This window comes from Camelus dromedarius, chromosome 3 (genome assembly GCF_036321535.1).
Source record: "Camelus dromedarius isolate mCamDro1 chromosome 3, mCamDro1.pat, whole genome shotgun sequence".
Taxonomy (NCBI): Eukaryota; Metazoa; Chordata; class Mammalia; order Artiodactyla; family Camelidae; genus Camelus; species Camelus dromedarius.
In genome coordinates, this window is record NC_087438.1 from 94,317,378 (window position 1) to 94,335,593 (window position 18,216).

Genomic DNA, 18,216 nt, shown 5'->3' on the forward strand with positions numbered 1-18,216 from the left:
AGCTTTTCTCCTTTGGGGATCAATGTGAATCCCAGAAAATCCCATTATTTTCCTTTGAGCTCAGTGGCCTGCTCTTGAGGGCTTTCTCTTCCCCAAGGCAACAGCCCTCTCCTTGCTCTGTGTGAGCATCCTGCCCCTGTGTGGCCCCAGAATGAGCGGAGGTAAGACAGGGGCTGGAGGGTGGGGAGGAGGGGGCACAGGTGAGCCCCATCTTACAGCTGTTTCCTCCTGCTGGCTACCTTTCCCTTATTCCAATCTGATTCTCTCCACCCCTAAGAGCAAGAGAGGGGATGAACCAACAAAGCCACTAGAAAAATGTTTTTCTAAAGTCTTCTCTTCCCAGAAGTCATTTACAACCCTAGAAGCCTGAGAGGTCCTGCTTCTCTAGACTGCTGCTTCATTTGGGGGTCTACACTGGGGTTGTCACCCCCACTGAAATTATACTGGATGTGATGTATATCATCAGGGAAGGGTGATCAGGATGGAGATAGATTGCATGTATGAACCTTAACCGTGGTGCCTGACAGTGGGCTAAGCTCCCTTAATATGTCTAACAACTTGATGAGGAAGGTTATCCCCACTTTAAAGGTGAAGAGACTGAGGCATGGAGAGCCCAAGTATATTAGTCAGTGCAGGTTGCCATAACAAAATGTCATTGACTGGGGGGCTTATGTAACAGAAATTTATTTTCTCACAATTCTGGATGCTGGAGTTCTGAGATTAGGGTGTTTGCATGGTTGGGTCCTGGTGAGAGCTCTCTTCCTGGCTTGTAGGCAGCTGCCTTCTGGCTGTGCCATCATATGGCAGAAATAGAGAGAAAGATTATTTTCTCTTCCTCTTTTAAGGCCACCAATCCTTTCTGATTAGAACTCCACCCTTAATGACCTCATGTAACCTTAATTACCTCCTAAAAGCCCTATCTCCAAATATAGTCACACTGGAGGTTAGAGTGTTAACATATGAATCTGGGGGGTGGGGCAGACACAATTCAGGCCAGGGCACCAGGTCACTCATCCGTGGGCATGCATGGTAAGTGACAGAGCCCTGCCTGGGTCAGAGGGAAGTGAGGAATCTACTCTGCACTCCTTAAGCTTTCTGAGAAGTTGTCCCTGTTGAGCCTTCTGTTCAGACAAAAAAAATCCAGTTTAACTTTTTAAAAAAGGAAATCTATGGAGCATGCCTGAACCCTTATTCAAATTGGTCACCAAGAGCCAGCCAGGCATCCAATAAATACTCAGGGATCTTCTTTTCAAAGTCTTCACACAAACCTGCCCTTCCTAGGTTCACGTCTCTGGCTGTGTGCTGAGCCAGAGACCAGGGTAAGACCACAGCGGGAACCACTCCTAAGGTCTCGTTTGCTGTGTGCAAACACAGTGCCGAATGCTTCTGAAAGCACCTAGCCTCTGCAAGAATCCTCACCGTTTGACAGACGAGGAAGCAGAGTCTGGGAGCAGGATTAGGTATCCTGCCTTGTGAGTGCACAGCCAAGACTGGAACCAGGGGTCTGTCTGACTCCAGGGTTCACGCTATGATCAACCACAGTCCTAGGCGTGGTTTGGCGAAATACCCTATGCAGCCTGGACATTTTTTTCCCTGGGCTGCTTCTCAGGGGTGCTCCCAGAAGGGCAGATTTCCTTGAAGTGACTTCTAAATAAGGGAGATGTCGGTGATAGTCCTCTCTCGTCCTAATTCAGGCAGATGCAGGCGGGGGGGCTGCGAAGCACAAGCCCTGCTTTCTGGAGACCCCATTTGACTCTTAGATACTCACACAGAAAGGCACGCGGACACACAGTGGTGGCAAGGAGGTCTTTTGGAGATGTGCTCTAATGAATAGAGAAGAAGGCTCTTCCATTAGCATAACAAGAGTTTGCAGTGAAATAGGTGCTCCAGAGAGCACTCGAAAGTTGTTTGTCCTTTCAAGTAGGCTGAAAGTCCCCAGCTCTGTGGAGGCCTCTTCAGCCTCCACTGTTCCAGGAGGAGCCTTCTCTCCACAGGCCTGTGGGATTTTCAAACCTAACTGCTTTCCCCTGAGGCCTGGTAGCATTTTGCACATCCCAGCTGCGGGTTTTTGGTCTGGGGAATGTGGACAGAGAGGCCCTCATGGGAGACTGGACCTGGCCCAGCTCCTTCCCGCAGCAATTATCAGAGGATGGAGAGCTCCCTCCGGGATTCCCTTCACTGGGCCAAGGCTGATCCGCTTAAAGGGGCTCTGTCCCCGCTGGGCCTTTTGGCCTCTCTGTCCCCCCAGGTGGCCTCCATGTGGACTGATGCTGGATTTGTACTGACTTAGCCTGGGAGAAGGAGTTGAGGCCAAGAGGGGACTGATGGCCAGAGATCAAAGGTTAAGAGGGGTTAAGCCTTCACCCCAGAAGGTCACTCTTCAGCCCTGAGACAAGTATCTCACAGGTATTTTCCTGAAACCTAGAACAGAAGTGGGCCTGCAGGGAATGACTGTTCAGTTACTAAGGAGACACTATCTTCCTGGTGTGTATGGTCCGTACCCCAGTTTCTGATTCTGGACAAGTCATTGCCTCTCTGGGCCTACCACTCCCCATCTTTCCAATAAGGAGCTTGGACTTAACTAATTGACCGTCAATGGCAGATAGGTCATTGTCTTGATTCATTGGAATCCTTAAATATATTTCTGCTCTTGGGCAGCCTGTCTGTGCTGCTCTGAGAGGAAATTAGGCCAGACAAAGTGGATAACACAGAAAATGGTTGGCCCTGACCAGCATTCTCTCACCTGCACATCTGGATGGCTCTGATTCAGAGGGATGGGAGCCCATCAAGTCCCACTAGTGGGGTGAGATCAAAGCTTGAGGGGGCTGGCTTGTCCTGAGAACATGAAATCCCTTCAGTGGGGGTAGGGGGATGTTGCCTCTGACAAGTTAGGTGCAGAACCAAGGCATCCCTATCAGAAAGGCGGTATCCTTGCCAGCTGTGCCACCCAGAGGTGGGGTGAGTGGCTGTAGTGAGCACCATGTAGGGTGCACTTGTGGTGAGCATTGTTGGGATCAAGACATAGCAGAGAAGGAAGTGGGCGAAAGACAAAGGACTTGGCTGGTCCTTACCCTCAGGCAGCTTTCTGTTCCCGTTCAGGGAAGTGCTCCCACCTCCTCCACCTGGGCTTGGGCTACTCCAGGCCTGCCCTTTCCCATCTTGGTGGGTCAGAGGGAGGCAGCTGGCCTGAGGTAGGACACCGGATGTATGCATGGGGATGACCAGGGGCCTGGTGGGGCTTCACAGCATTGTTCTGGAGGCAGGAGGAATGGGGATTGGATCAATCCTGGGCTCCATCACTGGCTATGAAACTTGGTCAGGTCTCTCAGCCTGTGTGTGCTGCTCTGTGGGCTGTCCACATCTATACTGGGGTGATTATGAAGTGTCAATGAGGTAAGTGTGTGAAAGCACTTAAGCAGTGTCTCCAACATGGTAAGTCCTTCATACAAGCGCTATAAAAATAACAAGGAGTAGAGAGGATGGCACATTGAGTGTTATGTTCACAATTCTTGGCAAAGTCTCTTTCCAGCCCAGACTAGGGGGAAGGCATGAGAGTTCTGGTAGTGAATGCTAATAACTGCTGACATTTGTGGGTGGTGACAATGGCTAATGCTTTTTATGGCTTTTACTCTTATTGATAGCCCCACAGAGGGGCACTGTACTCTCCCTGTTTTACAAGGGAGCTCACTGAGGTCAGAGGTGGGGCTGGATTTGAGCCAGATCTTGGATTCAGAATCTGAGCTTTTAAATGACAGCTCCCATGACTGTAAGATGGGTGCCCCCTGCAATCTCAAGCCATTTCAGAAAGTGATTTGGGATGGGGCAGAGAAGAGGGAAATTGTGAACCTAGTGTCTCCCTGGTCCTGTGGGGAGAGGTATAGAAAGGGGAACCCACTTGGGGCCTGAGGCTTCCTAGATCCTGGGGTAGGGGAGTGCTGGAGCATGAGGCTGAGAAGGGATGTGGCTGCTCCATGCTCTGGGCTCCCCTGGCCTGGGCCCCAGGTGTGATGCTCCACAAGAGTCAGAAGACTGGACCCCCAGCCCCTTTACATTTTTCTGTGAAGAAAGTGGGAGGAGGTGAGGAAAGCCTGCATCCTCAGGAGAGGAAATACAAGATGTGAAAAGAGATTTTAAAGGCAGACGGAGATGTTGCTCTGAAGGCTTGGTTCCTGGCTGAATTCCGCTTGGGACACAAAGAGGGTCCCAGGACTAGGCTAGGCCCAGCACGCAATGCAGGGAAAGTAGATCCAGTGGCTGGATTGAGCAGCATTCCTGATGGGGGCTTTTGAGACAGAGTGGGTGGGGGTGGGCTCCATGCTGTTCCCTCTCCCAGTGGGTCTCATCAGCCCCTTCCCCAGCAGTGATGGATGTGGTAATCAGGGACAGATGGCAGTCCCCAGAGAGGCAAATGGGAAAAGAGGAGAAACCTCTGCCTCAATGAAGGGATGGAGGTCAGGCTGGGAGCAAAGCTCACCAAGAATGATACTTCCCTGACTGGCATTTCTATCACTGGGGGCCTTGCCAGAAAGGACAAATGGTTGTGTGTAAGGGCTGGAAATGGCAGAGCTGACTCACCCTGGGTAACCTCACAATGTCCCAACTGTGAAATGAAGCTAGTGCCACTGCCCACGCCTAGACATCCTCAGGAACACCCATGTGGACCTCACCCAGGCCAGGACTGGGCCTTTCTTGTCCACTTCTTCCCCCATTCACTGTCCACAGAACTTTTTAGGAATTAGTTACTATTATTATGGGGATGCTAAGACACAGAAAGGGGAAAAGATTTTTCTTACTGTTATTCTTGACCATGGGAATATCTGACCCTACATCAGGAGCTTTAAGGAACTGAATCAGGTTGGGTGCTACGTGTTGTGGGTAGTGGGGGGTGCTCTTTGTTTCCTTGAGGGATTTGATAACATAGCAAGGAGACTGGGTGACACTTGGCTTAGATGATGCTGGTTACTGGGGTGATTGTGGATCTACAGGCAAAAAAAAAAAAAAAAAAAAAAAGTCTCCAATTAGCTCTAGTGAGCTGTGAGCCAGCACCAGTCTCCCCTACCTCTCTGAGAGCCCAGAGGCTTTCTCTTCATACTTGAGAGACAGTCTCTGGGAAGTCCTCCTCTTCTGGAGTCCTAGACCCTAAGGCCTCTGCAGACTAGTGTCTCTATGCCCCCCCTTCTCAGAAATGCCCCATCCTCTCCAAGGGCAGAAACTCAGAACTGGTTGGAAGGAAGAACCACCAGCCAGAGACCACAGGCTCATCCCTGCCTGGTCTTTGACAGGCAAAGTGACCAGAGAAGTCCTTGCCCTGCTTGCCATCTCAGGGTCTCCAGCTTCACTAAAGGGGTCCTGGTCAGTCTGCCTGAGAGGATGGGGGTGGGAGTGAGGTGCAGTGCAGGGCAGGGCCAGTACCCCAATGGACCAGTCACAGAATAAACCAGGACCTGTCAGCTTTGGACTCCACGCCCCCGACGCCCATGCCGGAGTTTTCAAAGAAATCTTTAAGCCTTTAAAACCTCTTCCTGAGCTACACCCCACATCATACCAAAGATATAAAAATGCCTCCAGACCCTATATTAAATTTAATTTATATAGAACTATATGAGTTGATTTACACTTGATTAAATAACAACGTTGTCATTACCGACATTTAATTAAATATTCCTTAATATCCATCTGCTGGGGTTTTGTTGTTGTTCTGTATTTTAGAGTTAGGTATTTTTTCCCCTAAGTCTCAAAACATTTCCTTAGGGCCAATGAAAAAGCCCAGGGCTTTGTGCTTCTGTTTTGTGGGGTTGTGGCTGCAGCCTCCGCAGGCCCTTTGGGAAGCGCCAGATTGTGTGGGCGGCGTCGCCTGGGGATGGTGGGATGTGGCTCCCACCCGGCGGAGGGCCGGAGCGCCTTCCTGGCTCGCCGGGAAAGCTCGGCCAGAGCGGCCCCCTCCCCTTCTCCAGGCCGGGGAGGTGGCCGCCGAGAGCTCTCGAATTTGAGAGCCTTTCATCTCTTTGTTTTTACAGTGATTAACCCGTCCGAGCGCGCTGCGAGCGTGGCTCCAGGCTGTGCGGGGGGGAGGGGAGCGGAGGGTAGGGCCGAGAAGCGAGGGAGGGGCTCTGGGCTTTGTCGCTTTCGGGAACTCTGCTGCCATAGCAATGGGGCTTTCTAAGGCCTGACTTTGATTCGATTCCATTAAAGAGCCTGTCTGCTCAGTCTCGCGAGTGGAGAGGGCGTTCCGGCTTCTCCAGCCTTGCCCTGCTCCCCTCGCCCCTGCAGAGGGGAGGGCACAGCCCCGGCTAGATCACCGGACCTGAGGCTGGAGGAGGGGCGCGCGGGCAGATGCGGGGGAAGGGGGGATGCTGGGAAGCCCAGGGCCTGATTTTGGGCACACACCAGCGCTCCCCGCGTCGCCAAAGGTGGGAGACTAGCCTCGCGCTTACGCCCCCGGGAGCCCCTTCCTCTTCAGGGGCGTCGGAGTTGAAGCGGGGCGAGCTGTCCAGCCCTTGTCCGGCCAAAGGAAGGCCGGGGCACCTGCCGGTCTCCCCACCTCTGCATGCATTTCACACTTTCTATCCTGTTAGGCGTCAGCACCCCTAGGCCGATGCGGACTTTTTCCCCTCTGGTTTTTATGTCATGTGGATTTAATCTAGTTAGACGATTTTCTGCTTAAAATTGTATTGTTGAGAGCAATTGTTTAAAAGTGGGCCGAGAGCGAGGGCGCCCAATCTTTGAACCGGGCGGGTTTTGCGTGCCTCTGCTCAGCGCACCACACTGGCCAGCGCGGAGCCAAGCGGGGAGGGGGAGGCCGACACAAAACAATCCTCGGGCTTTCTCGCTCCGGAGCCTTCGGGGCCTTTTCCTCAAGCGCAAACAGATGCAAATGTCTCTGCAAACACCGCACAAAGCTTTTCAGAAAGGCAGCCTCTCCAGGCCTCAATAGCCCTTTAAACCCAGTCCAATTGCCCCCAAGTCGCGGTATAGAGCCTGCACGCATTTTTTCACTTTGGATGGAAAGTAGGGGCGGAGGATACGAGAGCTTCAGGAGCCCTGGCTGAGGTCTGCTCTCATCAGCTGCTGGTGCCATCGACCCCAGGAGCCGCGCGCGGAAGACGGACTGGAGAGTGCAGCGGCTCTGGGGAAGCCTCGCCTCGGGAGCGGCGGGGACGGCGATGCTGCTCAAGCGGTGTCTCGGGGATGCGGGTCCCGAAAGGCCGCCGGTCCTTTCAGGCCCACAAAGGCCAAGCTAAATCGCGGCGAGCACAATAGCATGAAAGGGCGCGCTCGGGCCGTTCGGGAACAAAGTGGGATCACACTGCTCCGAGGGGACTAATAAGCTTTTAACTAGTACGCACTACGGCGTCACCGCGCCCTTTGTGCGCTTCGCGCCGCCGTGAGAACAGCGTGCGCCGTGCGGGCGCCTGGGGGTACAGAGATCTTGGTCCTCAGCTTTCTTCAGAGATCCAGGGCCAGCCGCCAGGCTCAGGGCCAGGCATTCCCTTCTCACCTCAGCAGCAGAGCCACGGGGGCTTGCTGCTGCAGTCCTTAGCTCCCTCGGAACCCCTGTGTCCTGCGCGCTCACGTGGGTCTCGCGACCCTAGAGGCTCCGGCACTTCCTGACCCTTCGGAAGACCTTGTGCGGACCTCCACACCCCAGGCGGAGGAAGGAGCGCCAACAAAAGAGGCCAGCTTAGGTTCGGACTCTGCCACTGGTCCCCAGCATGTGGCCAAGCGGCCACTGCCTCCAATCTGGGGTTGGCCCTTCCGTCCCATCCGAAGCCCGCGAACTGTGCTCTGGGTGCGCTGGACGGCTGAGTCCCAGCAGGCACACAAGTGCGCGAGCCAGGAAACGGCCCCGTTCTCTTTCACTCTCTTCCTCGTGAACTACTTCCGTACTGCCCAAATGAGCTGACTCCCCTGTGTCGGGAGGGAGGGGCGGCTGGGGTTCTTACCCTCACCTAACTTAAGGCCTGGTAGTCTCAGAGACCGAAATTAGACTGTACATTAGATATGGCTTCAGAGATCCATCAACCCTTCACATCTCAACGAGAGTCCGTTTAATCCAGTTGCTGAGGTAATGATCGCGTCACGGTAGGATGGGGAACGTTTGGGCGTCAGGGGCAAGCGGGGAAGATGTGTAGTCTGCAGTCATTTCTGATCCTGCTGAGCACCTAAACTTTACCATGAGGGCTGGGGGCCATATGTCACTACTCACAGAATATGGCCCTTGAAAGAGGTTCCTCAGGTGTCTGTAGAGTAAATGAATGAGTTAGTTGTGTGGGGTCTCTGGGCAGGGAAATCTCCCAGGTGCCCAAGTGTGGGAGACTTGGGTGCCAGACATATCCTCTCGTGATGGTACCTCCACTCCAGCCCTCTGTTCTCCTGGACTCCCTTCTCCCACCATGATGCCATTTTCACATGTCATGATTTGCTGTGTCACCCCTGAACTGTCATTTTCAGGGCTGTGTCCAACACAGGCCAAGGCATGGAGGGAAGCAGTAGATCCCAACTCCAGATGTGAACCATCAGCTCCTCTCTAAGTGTGGGAGTTTTGTGTGTGGCCACAATCCTTTCCACCACCTCAAATGCCTTGGGCCATTTTTAATGCCCATAAAGATGGGGGGTGCGGCGACTGCTTACTGGGGTCGTAGGCTGACTAATACTGGCCACTACTCTTTACTAAGGCTTACTTTGACTTCTTTTAATGTCTAAGAGGGTACTCAATGAGGTACCCTTGATTATCTCCATCTTATAGATGGGAACATCTGGGCTCATCGTTGCTGTCACTTGTCAAACAGTGACAGAGCCAGGACTTGAATCCTGGCACCCGGTTCCAAAGCCCAGGCTCTAAGAGTTACAAAGCTAACTTCTTCTCTTAACTCCACCGCTACATGCGGTACTGGAGACCCTTTCCTCCAGGCTGGGGAGACGCAGCTTTGCCTCCCAAGAGGCGAGTCCTGGTCGCTTTGGGCAGGTGCAGGGCCAAGCAGGCGCGTGGGGCGGAGCGGGGGCGTTATCTCCTGACCGATGGCTGCCCGCACATCTGTTTATCTCCGAAGCCGAGTTGGATTGGATTTCTCGATGTTTATCTTCCTCTGAGGAGCAGCTCTCTGGGGCTGAAGAGAGCGCAGCTGCGGAGCCGGTGTGATTGACAGATCCAGAGCTGGGCCTCCCGCCCCTATTGGGTCTGGATGGGGGCCCTCTCTGTGCCCACTGCCCGCCCTTATCCAACAGCGCTGCAGGTGAGCTTGCCAGCGGCCAGGTGCCTCAGGGTTCCTTGGTTCGCCAGCGACGCCAGGCCTCCCCCTCATTAGGGACCACTTAACTGGGCCAGAGAGAGAAAAGTGTTGATTTAGTGATGCAAATGGGAGCAGGGGGTGGGGAGAGGGGGCTGTGAAAAGATGGATGAAATCCTAATGAGTTCATTTCCTAGCCTGTCAAGGAGTCAGCCTCCAGGAACTGAGGAAAGGCTCTGGGTAGTGCTCTCTGCTCCCAGGAATGGCTGGGGCCAAGGGTAGGGAGGGCTGTGAGGCTAAAAGTGGGGCGAATTAAGATTTGAACATTTGCCTTCCTTCCCTGGCCATACCCCCTACCCATCCCTGGTCACCTCCCTTGTCCTTTATTGTCATTGCAGTCTGTGTTTATATGTACACTCATGGTGTGGTTATGGGCCTGATGAAGCTTGGTTCCTGGGAGCAGGGGCGGGTCAGTGGTGAGGCGTCTAAGCCATTGAGCAGCGTGGAGTAGGTGTTCAGGAAACATGTTCATGGGCCTGACTCTTAGCCCCTTGGGGAGGCTGGCTGACCTAAGGTGCTGTGACTGTTGTTTAAAAGGTGTCTAGGACCATAGGAAAAGACATGCGGATTTGGGTCTTTTTTATGTTGGGCCCCCACGTGGTGCCTATGTGGCCTGGCTTATATACATGAATGTCAGCACATGTTGGTGACTGCAATTCCTCTGTCCCAGATGTGATTTGTCCCTGAAAAGCTTTCATCCCAACTCCCTCACTTCACCTACCACTCAGCTCCCCACTTTCACTCTCCAGCCCCCTGCAGAAGGGGATTACTGGGTGCCCTTTGTGCTCCTGCTGTTGAGGACGGAGAGCACCTCTGTCACAGCCAGTACCTGTGCTTTGAAGCCCTGGTCTGGGATCCGGAGTGAACAGGAGATAGGACACTCGGGAACAGTCTGGACAGTGCATGCTCTGCCTCTGCCAGTTGCTAGGAACTCAGAGTCTACAGAGGGAGCATGGGCTGGTCTTATGTACATTGGCCTGGCTGTATGGATGGTCCTGTATCTTCAGAATACATCTGGATTTGTCATTTCACTCAGACTATATCAGGCTGGCTAGTGGCAAAATTCTAAAATAAACTGAAGTGTCTGGATAGGCTAATGGATACAAGGTAGCCCAACAGAGGGCAAATGCCCACTTCCTTTGGCAGAATGGGCACTGACTCTCTGAGCTGGAGGGCCAATGGGTTGTTCCAGAGTGCCAAGAAGTAGAGATAGGAGTGTTGTGAGCAGCCTCAGGTGTCTTTCTAGCCCTGCGCTAATGGCAGGTGGGGTGGGAGTTGTCTGCACGTGCTATCATGGTAGTTTCCTCACTTTTGATGCTGCCCCGTAGAAGCAGAGTAAGGATCTTCTGGACCTTTATTAAATCAGAAATCAGACACCCCAGAAACAGAAAACCAGGGATCATACAGTGAGGCAGCCCAAGACTGCTGAGTGTAGTTCTGTGGAATGCTTCCTTCTCTGTTCCCTAAGCCACCGGAGACTCAGACCTGGTTCTCTGTAGCCAGGAACTCTGCTGGGAGGTCTGCGGGCAGGGAAGTCCTCCCAGCACCCTTTCTCTTATCAGTAAGTCAGGGTCGGGCTATTATAAAACAATGCCTGTTTCAAGACATCCACTAGTTTTGACTGATTCAGACTTCAAGTTGTGGATTCTGTTTCCCTTTTGTGAGCTGGAATAGTGACTGCTAGCAGTCGCCATTAAAGTTGGCATCCACCAAGACAGAGCCTGGGGCAGGCACAGGGGGGCCTGGCCTTCTCAATTACCTGGGACAGGTGGAACTTAATCCGTTATTTCTGAAACAAATCTTTACGTCCCTGAAGAGACCCTAATGACCTCTAACCATGAGGGGGCTTAAAAGGTTTTCCCTCTGAGAGCCAGGTCATGAGCATCCTGAGGTGAAGAGTCAGGAATGGGAGGAATTTAACCACCCAGAATTGTTGGCCAGCTGCCCCAGGAGGACCCTGGGGCCTTGTTTGGAAAGCAGACTCCATGGATGGCTTTAACTGAAGAGAGAAGAGCAGTTACGTGGCTGGAAGAAGGGGCTGGGGAATGGCTAAAGAGTAGGTACAGACCCTCTCTGCCCTCGGGAGCCTTGGGGATATTTGCTTTTAGAGAAAGATGCTTGGAGATTGTCCCGGGCACCATTCCCAGTCCCATGGGAAAGCTGAAGGCAGGACATGTGCAAAGGCTCCCTAGGGTGTCCTGGAGGATCCTGGCAGAGGCTCCTCACTCTGGTTGTTGGGTCAGCTCTCCCCTTGGCACTGATCACTGCTGTCACTTAAGCCACTGTGTTGGTCTGCCTGCTGCTGCTCCCTATTCTCCTTCCTATTGTAACAGACTCCATCCAACGAAGTCCTTCCAGTCAGAATAGGAAGATGAAGCCTGGTGCTCTAAGGAAAGGGCCTCTCTTTCTAAATATTTACCCTGCTGACTGAATTATGAAGAATCTCTCTGTGTGGGGCCACACAGACACAAGTCATTTACCCCAGCCCACTGTGCTTGACATGGCCGGTGGGTCAGACCGCTGGGTCCTCACTACTGAAGGAAGCAGGGCTGGAGTAGCCCCTCTGTCCTGCACAGAGACCCAGGAGGCCTGCTTCAGACTTGAGGATGGAGGTCAGGGGAAGCAGCGACCATTTTCCTTGGCTGACTTGAGATGCCAGGGAAATCTCCCTGCAGAGGGCCGGGGCAAGCCACTGTCTGGGACAGCTTGGGAGGTGTCCTGACAGCGGAAATTTATTTTCTTTCTTTTTCATATGGTCAAGGGATAGTTGAAGACTGAGATGAAAACTTCCTAAGCATCTTCAGAACCCGTTCCAGGTCAGCTCACACTTCTTCAACAAACATTTGAGTTCATGATAGGTGCTGGGCCTGGTCTTTCCTTTCAGTGTCCTCAGAACTCAGCCTCAGCCTGACACACAGTAGGTGCTGAGAAATAAAAAGCAAAATCACGGAGCAGCCATAGGGACAAGTAATCAGATAGAGAAGAGACCCCTTAGCAGAGTTTTACTGCCTGGGGTGCTGACATCGCGTCCTAGAAAGGTTGTTGCTTTTTGGGTGTGTATAAGACATTTTCTGGAAAACTTTGTGCAAATGAAGTTGTTGTAAATTGGAACCTTGGAGTCGTCCTGGATTCCTAGAAACTGGGCAAGGGCTGAGGGTCCTTATCTGAGTGGCCTTTGGAAGGTGATTATGTAATGAGAGTAGAGCTCTCATGAATGGGATTAGTGTCCTTATCAAAGGGACCCCAGAGAGCTCCCTTGACCCTTCCACCATGTGAGGACACAGTGAGAAGTTGCAACTGTGGAAGAGGCCCTCACTCAAACCTGACTGTGCTGGTACCCTGATCTCAGACTTCCAGCCTCCAGAGCTGTGAGAAATAAATGTCTGTTAGTTTATAAGCCACTCAGTCTGTAGTCGTTGGAGGATTCACAGAGAGGACGTGACTGCCAGTTGATGTGCAAGCTCCATCTGGTTAATCAAAGGCTCCTTACCCCCTCCCTTATCCTTGGAATGTATAGCACAGTCACTGTTCTTGTACTAGGAGCCACTTCAAGGACACAGCCTTGAGAGGGACCATCTGGACGATATGAGGAACTGAGTCCAGTTAAGGCCTCTATATAAACTTTAAGAATCTGGTGGGCAGGTGCAGAGATCTAATTGTCTTGCAGCCACCCAAGACTAGCTTTGTGTGTGAGTTTCCTTGCTTATTAAAACTGCCACCTACCAATCTGGAGTGGTCTGCCTCTTCCTTCAGTTTCGCTTTGCCCCATATATATGGGGGCTAGTTTGCAATCTCACCCAGGGAACTCTTGAGGTTGGGACCCAGCAGTAGCATTTTGTTAAAGCATCCTGAACTGACTAGGACAAGTTTGCAGTCAGGATGTCAATAGGCTGCAGTTGTTTGAAGGGGTGACTGGAGTTGGAGGATTTGCTTTCAAGATGGCTCTCTCACGCGGCTGTTGGCAAGAATCTTAGTTCCTCACCTTGGGGACTCTTCATTGGGCTGCTTGAGTGTCCTCAAGTCATGGCGTCTGGCTACCCCCAGAGTGAGAGTTCCGAGAGAGCAAGGAAAAACTGCACTGTCTTTTCTGACCCACTTCGGAAGTCATACACCACCCTCTCTGCAGTATCCTAGTGGGCAGCCCTGTGCAGCGTCAGGGGCACTGCGCAAGGGCATGAGTGATGGGAGGTGAGGATGACTGGGTGCCATCTTGGAGGCTGGCTACTGACCTTCTGATATAGTAGTACTTTCTTATTTATTATGTGCATTGTTTGTTATCGTTCTTTGTCCACTAGCTCTTTGAGAGCAGGTCTCTTTGTCCTTTGTATTTCCCGAGTACCCAGAATAGTGCCTGCCACATAAAGAGCACTCAATAGATATTTATTAAGTTGTATTAATTTTAATTGAATGATTTGCCCAGGGCATGTAGTGGGTGGAGGAAATAGTAGTCAGTGTTTATGAAACAAAAAAGTTCACTGCCTCTCACTGTCACTTACTAGATATGCTGAGTGTTGGCTATGTTGGGCTTTTTTTTTTTTTAATGAAGGACTACCTGTGTTTCAAGGTAGCTAGTGAGAAAGAGTTATAGGAATGTGATTCTATTCTTCCACTCCACAGTGTCTCAGTTTCCTCATCTGAAACATGGAATATAGATGGGTGATTTTTTTAAATTGCTGGATATTTTAAGGATTAAGTGAGATAATGAATGCAAAGTACATCTCATACAGTAAACTTTCAAAAGATATGTTAAAATCATCTGAACTTAGGAGGTGCTTGAATCCTGAAACAGCATTTGAGAGAGGTGGAGGAACCCTCTCTGGGGCCTGTAGGACTGCTAGATAAGGCATCAGGTGTGTGTCCATCCAGAAGTATGCCGTGAACCCCGGCTGGGGTTCCTGCCCAAGCGGATGCCTGCGAGCATTGTAGACTACACCCAAGAAGCTTCCTGGGCAAGCTGAGGAAGTAGTGGGGTCCATTTGCTAACCCAAGAGTGTTTTCAGTCAGATCCTACTAGGTGCTGGTCCTGGGCTTGCGGAAATGGTGAAGGGCATCCTCCGTCCTCAGGGGACTCACAGTCTAGAGGGAGAGCCAGACAGGAAGGCCAGTTGTCCTGGGTCAGCATGGTCAGTGCAGTGTGGAGACAAATCCTGCAGCATGGGGCTAAAGGGAGTTCAGAGATGGCCTTGAGGGGAGGTGCTATAACCTGAGTGTAGGAGTTGGAGTGTGAAGGATGTGAGGCAGAGGAAGAGAATGTCCCAGGAGAGGACACAGCCTGGGCCAAAGCCTGAAACTACAGAAAACATGATTTCAGGCTACATGTGGAGGTGACAAGGAGAGATGAGTCTGGTGAGGCAGAAGAGGTGAATAGTCTGAAATTTTATCCTTTGGGATTTTTATTTCATAGCTCTAGAAAAACCCAAAGAATGAGGTTGTCAGTCCTGTGTTTAAAAACCCACCAGTGGCCTTCTGGAGGACAGGCTGGAATGGGTGAGATCTGAGGTGGGGAGGTGAGAGATGACTTTGGGGCAGGGACCCTGAAGCCGAGGGTAGAAATCGTGGACTGTGGGATTGCTCTGGGCATCACCCAGGGACCCTCCCAAGCTGATCTGAAACGAGAGCCTTCTTGTGGTCTGCTCCAGTTCCTGCCAATGGAGGGGGCTTGGGGGACCACACTGCCACATGGTAGCAGAAAACATGGTCCTGCTTTACTTTTGTACCGGCTTTCTTCCCCTGGAAGGGATGGGACCATTTCAAAAGAGCTCCACCATCCTTCTTCCCGACTTTCTCCCATTTGAAATGAAATGACCTCTGTGTGCTCCTGTGCTCACTCCATGCCTGGCTCAGTGTACGCTTAGGATGAGGACAGTGGTCGCATGGCTCATTTCTCCTGGAGACCAGAGCCTACCCACCCATCTTAGCTTCCTCAACAGCCCTTTCAGTAGGGGCCGAGTAAGTAGATGGTATTGGCAAATGGATTCAAGCCCTGTTTAAAACCTTTCTGTAGAGTGTCCTTATTTGTGGGTGCTTGCACACATACAGACGCACACACACGTGAACTCACATGTGCATGGCCCTTGCCACCCGAGCCACTTTCCCAAATGGCATTTATCTGATCAGTCTCCACCCCATTCCCTCCCCACCCTAGGTTCACAGCCAGGGAAGCGAAAGATTAGCCGTGTGCCTTTTCTCTTGAGCCAAATCTCAGTTAGCGGGAGGCACATCTGTCATGCCCAGCCTGGGGACTTTGGGGCGAGTCTCTGGGGGCAGCCTACAAGTATCTCAAACTGGCTCTCTCCCTTTGAGGGTTGAAGGGAACACTTCAACTGACTGTGCAGGGCAGGGGTCCTTGTGGTCTCCTGCGCCTCGCCCCCACCGCTCTGTGGCCCTTGCCTTGCACTGGGCTCCCATGTTGGGATCGTCACCTACCACTCTGTGTGTGAGGCGGTGGGGGAGGAGGTGTCAGGTTTTTGTGGTGGAGAAAATCTGGCAGCCCTGAATTTCTTCCTGAATCAACCATCTGCTGAGTGTTTTCCAGGATTATGAAACATTTCTTGAGGGGGTGGGGGAGGTGGGAGGGTGAAAAATGGTGATTCCTTCTTGATATCTTCCCTATTGTTCTTGAAGCCCTTCAGAGAGGGAACTGGCATTACGAGGCCGTGGGAGGCTTGGCATCAGTGTCAGGTCTGGCTCTGCCACTTTCTTGACCCATGAACTTTAGTCTGTTTCTGTCTGTTAAAATGGAGATGAACAGATGAATGCTGTTTACCTGAGGAGCCAATGAGCCACCGAATGGAGGAAGAAGGTATATAAACTGCAGAGTGTTGTGAACCTGCATTTGTTCATGATGATGAAGTGAGGATCGGAAGAGCCACCGTTAGACAAGGGTGCCCTGCTGCTTTGGGACTTCGGTCCAAGGTATCATCACGGCGTTTCCTCCTGAGCATTGATGGCAGGGAAGCTGGGAGGCAGCTTTGAAAGCTGACCTTTGGTTATCAATTAATTAAAACTGACTGATTGCTGAAGGGGTGGAGAAGGGAAGGAATGAAGGCAGCACCTGCTCCAGTGGAGTGAGCGTGCCTCCCGCACCCCAGACCCCAGCATCCTGGCTTGGCCTCAGGGTCTAACAAATGTCTTTTCTCTTAGGAAAACATCGGGGAGGGGGCATGGCCTCAAATTGGATGCCAGAGGAAGTATATGTGGTTGAAACAGATGACCCAGGTTTCTCTTTCCCACTGCTTGTAAATACTTGTAGATTCTGGAAGAAAAGGAGATTTCCTCCAGGAAGGGTGACCAAATTGTCCTGGCTTGTCCAACACTGAGGGGCTTCTTGGAATATGGGTCATCCAGTGCTAATACAGGAGCAGTCTCAGGTAAGCCTGGAGAAATGTATCCTGAGGGTTCATTCCTCTTGAACTGATTGCTCAGCTGGTCCTTCATAAGTGCAGAAGCAGTGTTACCCCCACTTCTACCCCCCAGGAGGAGGAGAGAGCGGAAACTTGATTTCACCTTGATTTCTGTATTTCTTGGTTTGGTATAGCCTGCACAAGGAATGGATGATGGATGAATTGCATTCTTTGATTTAAGGTGACCTGCATAGGTCATGGTGAGAGGTATTGGAAGATAGAAGACCCCTTAAATGCATAATTCATGTGAAAATGCTCATGAACAAATAATGCTCATCCAGCTCTGTCTGGGGAAACCTAGAACAGGAGATAAACAGGTATGTGTTTACCTTTTTGGGCCTGGAGTTACAACTGGTAACATCTGGTGTTTGGGAGCTAACAAGCTTGAGGAAAACAGAAGTGACCTGAGGTGCTATGGTGGGAAAGGCATGGACTTTGCAAATTGACCCTCATTTGAGTCCTTGTTCTGCCATGTATTCGCTGTGGTACCTTAGGCAAGCATTTCCTTGCCCTCCAGTCTCAGTTTTCTTATCTGCAAAATGGATAATTTATTTACCACATGGTTACTTTGATGATCAAATGTCACATCACCTATAAAGTGCTCAGCATGATCCTTGACACATAGTGCAAACTCGATACCCATGAAATTCCTCAAATCTCTTAGGAAACTTAAACAACAAATCTCTCAGGAAACAAAGAACATAGGCTTTGCTTATGCATGCTTTTCTACCCTTTTTCCCCGAGCATATTTTGTAATGCTTGCTTCATGCCATGGAACACATGTAAGGTACCTGTTATGACACAAAATTTTTTAATGAGCACCCAGAAACGTGTCATGCAACCTAAGATCTAGAACATCACTGAATTCATTTCCTTGGGCTGCTGTAACAAATTAACACAAGCTGAGCTGCTGAAAACAGCAGAAATGTATTCACTCACAGTTCTGGAGGCTCAAAGTCCAAAATCTAGGTGTCTGCTGTGCCACACTCTCTCTGAAGGCCCAAGGGAAGACTCTTTGCTCTTCCAGCTTCTGGTGGTTCCTGGCATTCCCTGGCTTAGAGTAATATCTCTCCAATCTCTGCCTCTATCCGCACATGGCCATCTTCCCTGTGTCTGTGTCTCACATCTCACTCTCCTTTTTCTTAGACACCAGTCATTGGATTTAGGACCCACCTTAAATCCAGAATGATCTCAGCCCTAGATCCTTAACTTGATTACATCTGCAAAGGCCTTATTTCCAAATAAGGTCATATTCACACATACTAGGGGTGAGGACTTGGACATTTTTTTTTGGAGGGGACACTGTTCAACTCACTATAGTCACCCTTACTGGTACCTCCACCTGCATGTCCCTCTTGTGTCTTATCCCTCTGTCCTGCCCCTGAGCACCATCCTGAAGTCAGTGGTTCTCATTCTTCTTTTGTTTGCTTTATAAAAAGAGTATTATTACCTGGTTTATATAGTCTTTGTGATCTACTTTTTTCATTCAGTATTATAAAAAGATCCACTCATGTTTATGTGTGTAG